The sequence below is a fragment of the Tursiops truncatus genome, chromosome 1 (assembly GCF_011762595.2).
Source record: "Tursiops truncatus isolate mTurTru1 chromosome 1, mTurTru1.mat.Y, whole genome shotgun sequence".
NCBI classification, from domain to species: domain Eukaryota; kingdom Metazoa; phylum Chordata; class Mammalia; order Artiodactyla; family Delphinidae; genus Tursiops; species Tursiops truncatus.
In genome coordinates, this window is record NC_047034.1 from 77,741,467 (window position 1) to 77,752,862 (window position 11,396).

Sequence of the window (11,396 nt, forward strand, 5' to 3'; positions counted from 1 at the left end):
AAATAAGAAGGAAACCAAATATTCTCTTTCACCAGTTGAAGACATGTCAGAAATATCGTGAATCACTGTCTAAGTTTAAGTCAAGCTCTTGCATGTTAGATTTCACAACTGCTCAGTTGAATTTATTGGCTTGTAACTTACTAAATGCATAAAGCTTTTTATAGTAAATCTGTGCAAATAAGACAGTTGTATGTGGGTGGAGAGGGGGGAGGGGGAGGGAGAGGGAGAGAGAGAGAGATTGAACACCATTTTACCTGCATACCCCCAATCATGAATGCTGTCAAACTCCCTATGTTAGCAAGGAAGACATAACTTAATGGCTTAATTGGTACAAGTCTCAGGGTAATCAATGATTAAATTCTAATTAATTCGTTTTGTGTATATTTCTATAGACAACTGCACTCTTAGCCATACTGAGATTTTTGGTTATAATATAGAATTATCCAGAGCCATTCAGTCTTTTCATACACAGTGATTTTTGTTTTTCCCTTATGCAATGTCCCTCCTACAAACTACAGATTAGAAAGAAATTGAGGCTTCTGAAAGAAACAACAAAAAAGCCTCAGTAAAAGACTGTATCTAGTCTTAACTGTTAATAGTACAGGAAATAGACTCATGGGTACAGCTTCCAGTGTAAGCTAACATCATCACCTCAGACAGACATTTGTCAGACTGTGCAAGTGACTCCAACTTGTACAAGGATTCCTGCAAGGATTTCCAGGACTCTTTTACCCAGAAGCAGATGACTTTGTAAGGAAGTAGATTATTTACCCAAGATCAACAAAACATGAATTAATTACTGGGTCTAAATGTACCAAAAGAACTAATCAAATTGTGGTTAATATTCTCTTTAGTGTGCATATGAGAAAACCCCTTTTCTTTTTAATATACCTTGACTCCTCAATTTAACAGGGTCTATTTGTACAAACTGAAATGAAACATTGTTTAAATGGTATTTCATGATACCTGAGTCTTTGGAATACTGAAAAGACATCCTGGGGAAGTCTTACTATAGACTGTAAGCCAATTAAACATCAAGAAAATCTAAGAATAATGACTCTATAGAAAATAATATGGGAAATTCCCTGGTGGTCCAGTGGTTGGGACTCCATGCTTCCACTGCAGGGGGGCACGGTTTCGATCCCTGGTCTGGGAACTAGGATCCCACATGCCACGTGGCACGGCCAAGAAAAAAAAAAACATGTGTTGATTGGCTTACAGAACTATTCAGCATAATGTAACAATGGTTAAACATAATGGAAAATGCTTTTATTAAATTCCTTTATTTTTCATGATCTTGTAGTTACTTACAAATATTCAGTAAGAATCCTTATTCTTCCTACCAGAACATAATAACATATTATATTGTAATTACATAGTAATATATGACCATGCAACAGGTCTTGTTAAATTTGGTGTGCAAACTCACTTTAAGGCATAAGAGCCATACTTCACTTATTGAAACGATGCCTACAAAGTCCTTTCCGAAAAATGGTCTCTTACCTGGTATACGGCTTATGGAATCCCAGGCTTACAGATACTAAAAGATGTCCCTTTCTATAGGCCACAACATTGACAAGTATGGGGATCTTAGGGAAAGAGGACCCATACAGTTTTAGGAGCAGCAGATAAATCCTGGTAGAGGCAGTCTGGATAATTATTAGTTCTTGATCTCAGTAAAACTGGTAAGAGAATAAAATACTTCTTGCATTCCCTCCAAAATAAATTACAACCCCAGAGGCTTTACAAGTCTTCCAGAAAGAAGTTAACTCATAGCCTTAGTATCTAATTATATTAACTATATGTTAAAAAGGATGTTTATGGGCATTAATCAACATTTCTTTTTACAGCTATGCAAATAAAACTTGTCAAATAAAATAAAAATTCAAAATAATTGTATTGAACCAGAAAATTGCCAAGCACTTAGGTGAATGGAACCATGCCTTACAGGTAGAAATTTGACTACAGAGAGGAACTAGGGTAGTAAAACTGACATTTTGCCCTTTCACCATTATGAATAAACATGAACACCATCTGCAGTCAACATCTAAAACCTGAGATAAACAAAAAACCTGTGGTCACCCAGTTTAGCTTTGGTCCCCCCCGCAAAATGAAAACTTAATCATTTCTTGTAAACATGGACTCTAACAGACAACCTTATTTTTCCTTCCACACTTATTAACTGCTATTCTTCTATAAAATACAGCTTTCCCTCCTCCTTCTTTTCTTTAAGTATAGCACATGGATTATACTATGTGTATACTACATATATATTATATGGATTCCTCTCTCATTCAGTATGTAATAATATAATCATTATTCTTTTTGATGCTCCGTTGGTCTCCAGGTTAAACAGGGGAACTTTTCAGGCTGGCTTCTGCGATCTTTTTTTTTTTTTTTTTTTTGCGGTTCGCGGGCCTCCCACTGCCGCGGCCTCTCGCACCGCGGAGCACAGGCTCCGGACACCCAGGCTCAGTGGCCATGGCCCACGGGCCCAGCCGCTCCGCGGCACGTGGGACCCTCCCGGACCGGGACACGAACCCGTGTCCCCTACATCGGCAGGCGGACTCCCAACCACTGCGCCACCAGGGAAACCCTGTGATCTTTTGACATGTCTGTACAAGTCTTTGGACACAACAAAATGTTGCAGGCTCACTTATACTTTTCTCCCCCAACACAAAATCAGGCATTTCTACAAGGGATCCCAGACAAATGGTATTTAGAAACTGACCACTAGATGAGCTCATTGCTGTGAGGTATCACTGCTTCTAGACCTTATCAGTGGGTATCATTTTGTAATAGGGAAGAACAAATTTGACTCCAGATTGGATCTGGTTCTTTTACTTTAAACTTTGTATTCTATTGCTTTTGCTACAAGTTAATAACTAAAAGAATGTTGCCTATAGCCTGAAATATACAAGACAGCCCATTCTCAAGGCTCTGACCTCTAAAAGGCATAATGTCTTGTTGGAAGTTTATAGGAACACTGTGATCAGACCTACTCAGACAGCTGCAAGAACAAATGATTCTGGCACCAAGAAATTTTCAATAACCAATCACTTTCCCTCCCCTTTCAGTATAAAAGAAGCCTGAATTCTAACTCCATAGGATGGTTCTTTGGGACATTAGTCCGCCATCTTCTCTGTCTGCTGGCTTTCTGAATCAAGTCACTTTTTCTTGTCCTAACAATTCATTTCTCAATTTATTGGCCTGTTGTGCAGCACAGAGTAGGAGAGCTTGGACTCGGTAACAATTAGTTGATATGGCTATCTCCAATTCCAATCCAACACTATAAGGTTCTTCCTCAGCTCTTCCCATTTCATAATTTTGTCCTTCATCTCCCAAGTTGATAACATTGACTCCTGACAATATCAACATTTTTACTTATTTGCTCTATCCTACTATACACACAAGACAGCTTCAGAATTATTATACCAATTCTACAACCAACGTTAAACCTATTAAGTAAAGTTCAAGATGTCCTTAGGATATATCCCACTATGGGTGTACAGACAAGCACTGCTTTCAAAATTTACTTGAATTAATTATATTCTATGTGGTTACACTATCATTTGATGTATAATTAAATTCTTTTGTTCTGCTTTTATTTTTTAATTTTAAGATTAGCTTTTTCATCCTCTTTTGGAATATGTAAAACAGTGACATCGTTTAAAAAATGAAAACTGTAAGATACACTTAGAAAAAATCCCCTCCCATCTCCATATCTTAGACTCCATTCCTGTGCAACCCTAGATAAAAACATTTTCATTATTTTCTGGCCTATCCTTCCTGCAAGATAAGCATATCTATTTCCCCTTTTCCTTACATAAAAGATAGCATCCTGTTGAGATAGGCTGGGACCTAGGACCCTTTACTGGAGGGCTTGCACCTGGACAAACATCTCCTAGAGCAACAGAATACAAAGAAACTATAACGGACTAAAAATAAAATAACTGCACACCTTCACTGTTGGGACAATTATGAACAATACACTACAAAAAGGCCACAAACCAACTGCCATTTCTGAGGTGCCTGGAGCAAAAGCAGGGTACTGCACCTGATCCCTGCACACAACACCACCAAGGGGGTGGGCAGACCACCTAAACTAGGTCCCCTGACCAATCCATGGACTGCCCCTGTTGTTACTCCTTTTAATGACCCAAGCAGCTTCTCTCTGGGAGCAAGCAAGGGCACCTGTTTCTAGGTTTCACTCCCTTGTGCTGCAGCACAAGCCCCAGTAAAGCCTTGCCTGAAATTCTCATCTGGTCTCATCAATTTCTATTGACTGAAAAGTCCAAAGACCGGGATTGGTACACTGTGTACCTGCTCTTTTGTACCTTGCCTTTTGTTTTCCACATAAAAGCACATTCTGGAAATAAATCCATATTGATTCATAGAGATATTCCTCACATTTATGGCTGCAAAGTACTCTAGGTATGTTATGTATTAACTGTAATGTAATGTTATGTATTAAATATAATGTATTATATGTATTAAATATAATGTATGTTATGTATTAAATATGGGAAATGGGGTCCAATCATTATGAAATCACCAACCTTTGTGATCACACTCATTTCACAAGCACAGACAGCGTTAGTAGGGGGAGCGTGGTTTTGAGAGCCATCTGATTTAGAGGAGAGTATGAGGGCAGGGATAGATCCCAGAAGAACCCAGCTGTAGGAGAATGCTGCTCAGCCCAGCAGCCAAACCTCCTTCCTCTGCCCCAATTGGTCCTAGTGCAGCTCCAGCTTTATCCCCAGGGATCTTCTCAGAATTCTTGCACCCTCTCCGAGTTCTCTCCCCAAAGAGGCTCTCCTTCCCCCTCCCCAATTAAATTGCCTCTGCACTGGCATCTGAAGCATCTTTCTTTCATTTTTTCTTTTCCTTTCTTTTTTAGACCCAAGCTACACCTGTATATATTCTTTGTAAGTTACATGATAAAAGAATGTACAAGGAAAAATTTCAATTCTTCTCCTCCACACTAACTTCCCTAAGAGTAACCGCTGTTAACAGGACATAAACCACAGCTCTGGCTCATTTATAATTCCCCACTGAATCTGACTAATATACTTCAGTCTAAGGGGCAAGACCTTTTCTCTTCTTCTCTCCCTTTCCACACAATGAGTGTAAGATCCCACTCTCTACTCAAGAGTTATGAGTGTCCAGACGCTCAGATGTTGGGTTGTGCACAGATGGTGGTGGGAGACCTGCAGCAGAGTCTCTGGGCCACTGGAAATTTTAAAATGAGAAGGTTGGCTGCGGAAGGTGGGACGTTCTATGACCCATTCATCTTTCTTCTGCCTGAATCCTAAAACATTAGAAGGTTGCTTTTTCAAGCCCTTTTTTGGCTTATAGCCAAAAGGGAGGAGCATGCTTTTTTCCCCTCCATGAATGTATTTTAGTCGGTAGTTTGTCAGACCTTTTTTTTTTTTTTTTTTTTTTCCGGTACTTGGGCCTATTCATTGCTGTGGCCTCTCCCATCGCGGAGCACAGGCTCCGAACACGGCTCACGGGCCCAGCCGGTCCGCACCATGTGGGATTTTCCCAGACCGGGTCACGAACCCGTATCCCCTGCATCGGCAGGCGGATTCTCAACCACTGCGCCACCGGGGAAGCCCGGTCCGATTTTTAATTTCAAGGTCCTGAGTATCGCCCAGCGTTCTTTGAATTTTCTGGTATCTACTGCACCCCATTGTGCGCGGTACCGGATGTAGCCACGAGGGGGCGATATGAGCCACTGATTATTCCCAATTGAAGGTCTAAAGGAGAAGAGTGCTGACGGTTCACTTTCGTGGCATTTGACCAATCACCCAGGAGCTGCGCCGAACCCAAAGTTCTTCATCTTGGAGTCACCCCGGCACCAGGGTGGTCCCGGGCGGGCAAAAGGCCCGCGCTGCCCAGGCCTCGAGCACTGGCTATAGACGCTCAGCCACTTCCTCGAGCAAAGTCCCCTAAAGTGTCCTGACCCGAGAAGCAGTCGGGCTTCTCTCGTTGATGGAAAATGTTCCTCACCTTCCTGTCACACTGTGGCCGCTCTTCCCCATGTTCTTATAGCCTAAGCTGTGTACTGGGACGGGCGCAGGGAAAGTGAGGACGAGTGATAGCAAAGCAGATGCAGGAAACGGGAAAGATGAGGAGGAAGACAACAAGGAACGCAGGAAGGAGAGAGGGCTCTCGAGAGTAGAATCGGAGGCGGAGGAGGAGGCAATCCCACGAAGTCCCAAGGGCTGTCCTGAGGGTCTTCAGAGCTCCCAGGGCAGCGGGAAGAGGACACTTGGAAAGAAGAGGAAAATAACTTTTTTTTTTCCTCGCGAGAATTTTACCTCAGGGCAGAAAACTCTAGAAATGGCGGCAGAGCAGGTGGATTTAGGGGAGCCGTAAAAGTTATTCCCTGTCGCTCACCCCGAATGGATTTCATTTCATTCTACGACCAGCAAACCTGAAGAGACGGCCGAGGGCAGGCGAGTCAGGCGCCTCCTGGCGTCGTGGAGGAAGTGGGCTCGGGGCGGAGTGACGAGAGCGCCCGGCGGGAGGCCGCTCCTGGGCCCGCGGGGCTGTGCGCGGCCTGGCTCAGTGGAGGGAGCAGCGGAGCGGCCGTTAGAGGGTTCCATGGTGTAATGGTGAGCACTCTGGACTCTGAATCCAGCGATCCGAGTTCAAATCTCGGTGGGACCTTTCTGTTTAGTTAGAAGAAGGATTTTTTACTCCTCAGATGGGACGTGCTTTCCCGCTCCCGCGTCCCGGAGAGGCGCGGTCCGCGCGGTCCACGCGGACGTGGAGGGCAGGTGGGGGGACGAGCCCGCGGCGTCCCCGCTGGACCCTGGCGACTCTGCCCGTCGCTGGCCATCGGAGGCCCCGGCCCCGCCGCCCAGGGGCGCAGCGACCGAGCCGGTGGCACCCCCTCGTCGGGTCACCCTGGGTCTCGGGGGCAAAAGGCAGAGGCTGCGCCCACTGACTCCTGCCCCGCGAGAGGGGTTCGCACCGCACGTCTTGTAACTGCGCGCTGGTCCCTGTGAGTAAAGGGTCGCGGTGCGGGGCTGTGACGTCGCTGAGCAGCCAGGGTGACAGCGTCTTAGCTTTCGGGTCGAGGGTTCCAGACCTGGATGGGAAGTACTGTATTGTATTCAGGTGCCCTATTTTATTCAGAATTTTAATTGATCCTATTCCAGTTTATTCCCATTTTATTCAGAATTTCTCGCTCTTAAGTCTCCATTGGACACGAAAAGGCACTCTTAGGCTAAGATTTGAACCTGGACTCTAGGAAATCTCATCCTTTCATCCCAAGCTCAGCCAGAAAGGGGAGCCCGGGCTGCGGATTCCGGCGTCTGAGGAGAGCAGGGATCCCTGACCCACCTCCCTCCAGGCCTTTGAGACACGTGCAGATCTTATAGTCAAGGCTAGACTATAGTGAATACGCCGTGTTTGGTTTGATTTGAATTGGGAACCACATTCATTTTTTTAATCATTATAAAATTAATTTTTAAAATGTCGCCTCTAGACATCGAAAACACAATGTAACAAATGAACCCAGCCAAATGCCCCCAGTTAAACAGAGGAGAAGTTTGTTCTTGGAGCCGCAGGCGCTCTCCTCAGAGTGGGCGGCACCGGGAGCATCAGCGAGGGCGCAGCTGGAGGAAATGCTGACTCCAGGCCGTGGGGGTCTCGGGCGGAGTCTGGGCGTCCTCAGAACGTGGAGTCCTCCGGTGAGGTGTGCGCCTCGCCACCTCTCTCGCCGGCTCTGTGGCCAGTAGGGGGCAAGGCACCAAGTCCAAAAGGTAGAACCATACGGTGTTGCCAGGGGTGATCAGGCACGGGAAACCCGTTTTCTGTTAGGATTCGAATTCAGACCCAAGCAGGCAGGCTCCCATCACCGCACCAATCACACCACGACCGCTATGCTCCACCGGGGACCTACGGAGCTGTGGTCGGATCCACGTTAGCCCAGCCGTCTTTCTCCTCTGCAGCTTTCCTCCTTCACGCCTCTCAGACCCGACACCTGCGCCCGGAGGCTGAGGCCGCAGCATCGCCTTGGGTGGGGAGTTCAGAGCAGGTCGGGGTGGTGCCCTCCTGGCCTTTCTAGGACTTTTATCTGGTTCTAAATCAGCTGCTAGAAGAAAGCTTTTGAAGAACAGCTGATCTGAAAAATCTAGGTTCCTCGAGGACTAAAACCTTACAGGTGGCATAAGAATTCTTGGTCTACCCACCACGCCGGGCCCCGGCGGCGGAATGCATCCTCCGCGAGGCATTTATTGGGCGCCTGCTGGATGCCAGGCCCTGCTCCGGGCGAGGGGCTGCCTGGTGAACGAACTCCCGGTCGTGCCTCGTGGAGCCCTTCTCTGGAGGCGCCCAGAGGGGGCAGAACGGTGGGGGCACAGCCGATTGCTGTCCTTCCCCCGTACGACCACCCGGGCCTGGAGGGGGACTTGCGGTGAGCGCGACGGGTGAGGCCGATCACGAGTGGGAAATGGAGGACTTGAGCCCGAGAGAGGCGGCCGTCGTCTCGTGTAGAGGGGCCGCTTTCGAGGCGGCCAGGAGCAGGCGAGGATGGTCGTGGGCCCGGCGTGGCTTCGTCGGAGACCCCAGCTCACTCGGGCTCGGTGTCCACGGCCAGACGTGCCCGACGACGAGACTCAGTGTCTATGGCGCCAGCGAGGTTGGACAAGATACATTTGAATCTCTTTTCCGCTGGGGTTGGAAGGGACGGAGAATACGTTCTGATTCCAGGATGTTACAAGAAAACCTCGCAGCCGCTCGTCTCTGTGGCGCAATCGGTTAGCGCGTTCGGCTGTTAACCGAAAGGTTGGTGGTTCGAGCCCACCCAGGGACGAAGATTGGTCTTGGAATGCGATAAGCGAGGTCTCAGCTGTCGCTTTTATGCGTCTGCCCTTTCAGTTCCTCCCCAGAGACCCTTTCCCGGAATCTCCACTCAGCTGATGATCTCCGCCTGCTCCCGGTTTTTACCTGGTGCCCGTGGTCTCTTTGCACCACCTGGAGGGCTGCTCTCACTAAGTCATGTGTCTTGTACGTTCCAGGACACCTGCCAGAGGATGAAGGCACACGCACACGGGTGGCGGACATCCCTTACTCAAGCTGCGACGTCATAAATCAAGCTCCATGGCACCGCCCGCGCGGAGTATTCACCGCCCCATCTCAGGACGCCTCCGCCCTTTCGTTTGGGACTGTCGCTTTCTACGCCAAGTGTTCTGCAAAGTCAAGACAATTCCTATTCAAAATTTTTTCTTCTGTGTTTTCGAATTGCTCATTGTTAATCCCTTGTAGTACGTACGTTTCCTTTTAGACAGTGTAGTTTTCATCTCTTTACGTTAGAGTGGGTCTTTTTTTTTTAATGTTTTTCCGTGTGTACATTTAACTGTTTTAAGTTACGGAATACAGGTGGAATAAATGTTTTAATGTCCTCCTCTGGTGATTCTAACATCTGTATCAGCTCTGGGTCATTTACAAATGACCGATGTGTCTCTGCATTATGGGTCATTCCTCCTGCCTCTTTGGCTACCTCAAAATCTCTGATACAGCAGGCATTGTGAATGGTGCCTTGTTGGAAGCTGGACAGTTGTGTTCCTGTAAACGCTGAACTTTGCTGAGGGATGCAGTTAAGTTACTTGCAAACAGGTTGATCGTTTCAAGGTATTGCTTTTAGGATTTGCGAAGTGGTTCCGAGCAGCGCTCCCTCTGGGGCTAACCAGCTTCCGCTACTCAGGGAAGATGGTACCGCGTACGAGTTACGATTTTTGTTGTTTTTCCCTTTAGTCTACCTGCTTGTAAAAAGCACGACCTGTGTGAGTCTCTGATCTTGTCAAAGATTTCTCCCGACCTTAGGGAGTTTCCTCCTACGGCCGCACTGCTCAGTACTGTGCTGCACGCTGAACAGATCTCCTTCGCAGTTCTGATTTACTTTTAGCATCTTTCTCATGTCTGTGAGTCTGTCTGCTGAAAGATAACTCCTGCGGTTTTCCTGCTGTCTGCTCCGTGTTCTCAACTCAAAAAGGTCCACTGGGCTCCATTTCAGTTTGCCCTCGTGTGTATTGCTTGCAAACTCTCCAAGCAATAAATTGGACCCATAGTTTCCCATCCCTCAGGATAACTCACTACCATTTTACATCAGACTCTTAGTCTCTTAGTTTTTAAAAAATTAATTTCACTGATTTGCGGCTGCGTTGGGTCGCCGTTGCTACGCGCGGGCTTTTTTCCTATTGCGGCAAGCGGTAGCGATGGCTATTACTCATCGCCGTACTTCCTGACGCAGTGGCTTGTTTTGCTGCGGAGCAAGGATTTCAAGTGCGCAGAGTACAATAATTGCAGCACGGGGACTTCTGGTAGGCTCGCACCCGTATTCCGCGCCGCGCGGGAGACCCTTAACCCCTGCACTGCCAGGAAAACCCGCATACTATTCGCCAAAGAAACCTGTGTTTCACGTCTCCTGCTAGATTTTTACTGTGAAAGCCTAACTTCTTAAAAAAAAAAAAAAAGTCTGCGGAAACCCTGACTAATTACTGCGCAGTATAGGAGCAGCCAGAGTAAGAAACTAAAGCACTAAAATAATCTTTCAAAAATGGCTTCTGTAGAGCACCACCCCACTTGCATGGAAAGTTCATGCGCGATTCCCCTAAAGAAAAAATAGAAACTGCGCCTACTCTCCCACACAGCACCTGCCTTCTTTTTTTTTTTTTTTTGAGGTACGCGGGCCTCTCACCGCCGTAGGTCCTTCTAACGCAGAGCACAGGCTCCGGACGCGCAGGCGTAGCGGTCACGGCTCATGGGTCCAGACCGCTCCCCAACACGAACCCCCGCCGCCAGTATTGGTAGATGGATTCCTAAACACTACATAACCAGAAACACCTACTTCCTACTTCTTAAAGTACTTGTAAAGCCCGAAGTAAAAGTACAGAAATCCTGGCTGTATGTTATATAGACTGCAAAAATTAATTCTACCGTTAAACACCAGATGTAGGGGGAAAGCGCGCACGCAGTCCCCCACTACCACAAATTATGCAGTCGAGTTTCCCACATTTGGGGAAATCGCAAGCGTCAGCAGACCCGAAGTGCAATGGGTGAGCCTCATCCTGGGAAAACCATCTTCATGATCATGGTATCTCCTCTGCCAGGTAAGTATGAATCACTTCCCCCGCCCCCCCCGTACAGCCTTAGACGCCTACACTGTACACACACGCTCCCCACCCACCCTCCGCACCCCCTCTCCTTCCACGCCTCTCAGCCCCTCCAAACCACTCTGCTAATAAAATCCAAGCAACTTCTCCCGAAAACTTCCACAGTCCGGGAAGTGGCTCGCCGGGAATTGTACCCATAAGCTGCAAGATTTACATAAGCCAAGCCCCATTCCTGACCTCTAAGGCGGCTCCTCTCCTCCAACCCCC

The 11,396-nt window shown here is 47.1% G+C and overlaps 1 long non-coding RNA gene and 3 other non-coding genes across 4 annotated transcripts; 3 read left to right on the forward strand and 1 right to left on the reverse strand.

The window, feature by feature from the left end:
- Positions 1-5,947: 5,947 nt before the first annotated feature.
- LOC117313151 (uncharacterized) lies at positions 5,948-9,418 on the forward strand. Its single transcript, XR_004527613.2, has 2 exons — positions 5,948-6,623; positions 9,036-9,418. It is a non-coding gene; the product is annotated as an uncharacterized lncRNA (long non-coding RNA).
- TRNAQ-CUG (transfer RNA glutamine (anticodon CUG)) lies at positions 6,607-6,678 on the forward strand. The gene has a single exon. It is a non-coding gene; the product is annotated as a tRNA-Gln (tRNA).
- Positions 8,757-8,830, forward strand: TRNAN-GUU (transfer RNA asparagine (anticodon GUU)). The gene has a single exon. It is a non-coding gene; the product is annotated as a tRNA-Asn (tRNA).
- Positions 9,419-10,970: 1,552 nt separating the features above from the next.
- LOC117309918 (U1 spliceosomal RNA) lies at positions 10,971-11,134 on the reverse strand. Its single transcript, XR_004524208.1, has one exon. It is a non-coding gene; the product is annotated as a U1 spliceosomal RNA (small nuclear RNA).
- Between the last annotated feature and the right edge of the window lie 262 nt (positions 11,135-11,396).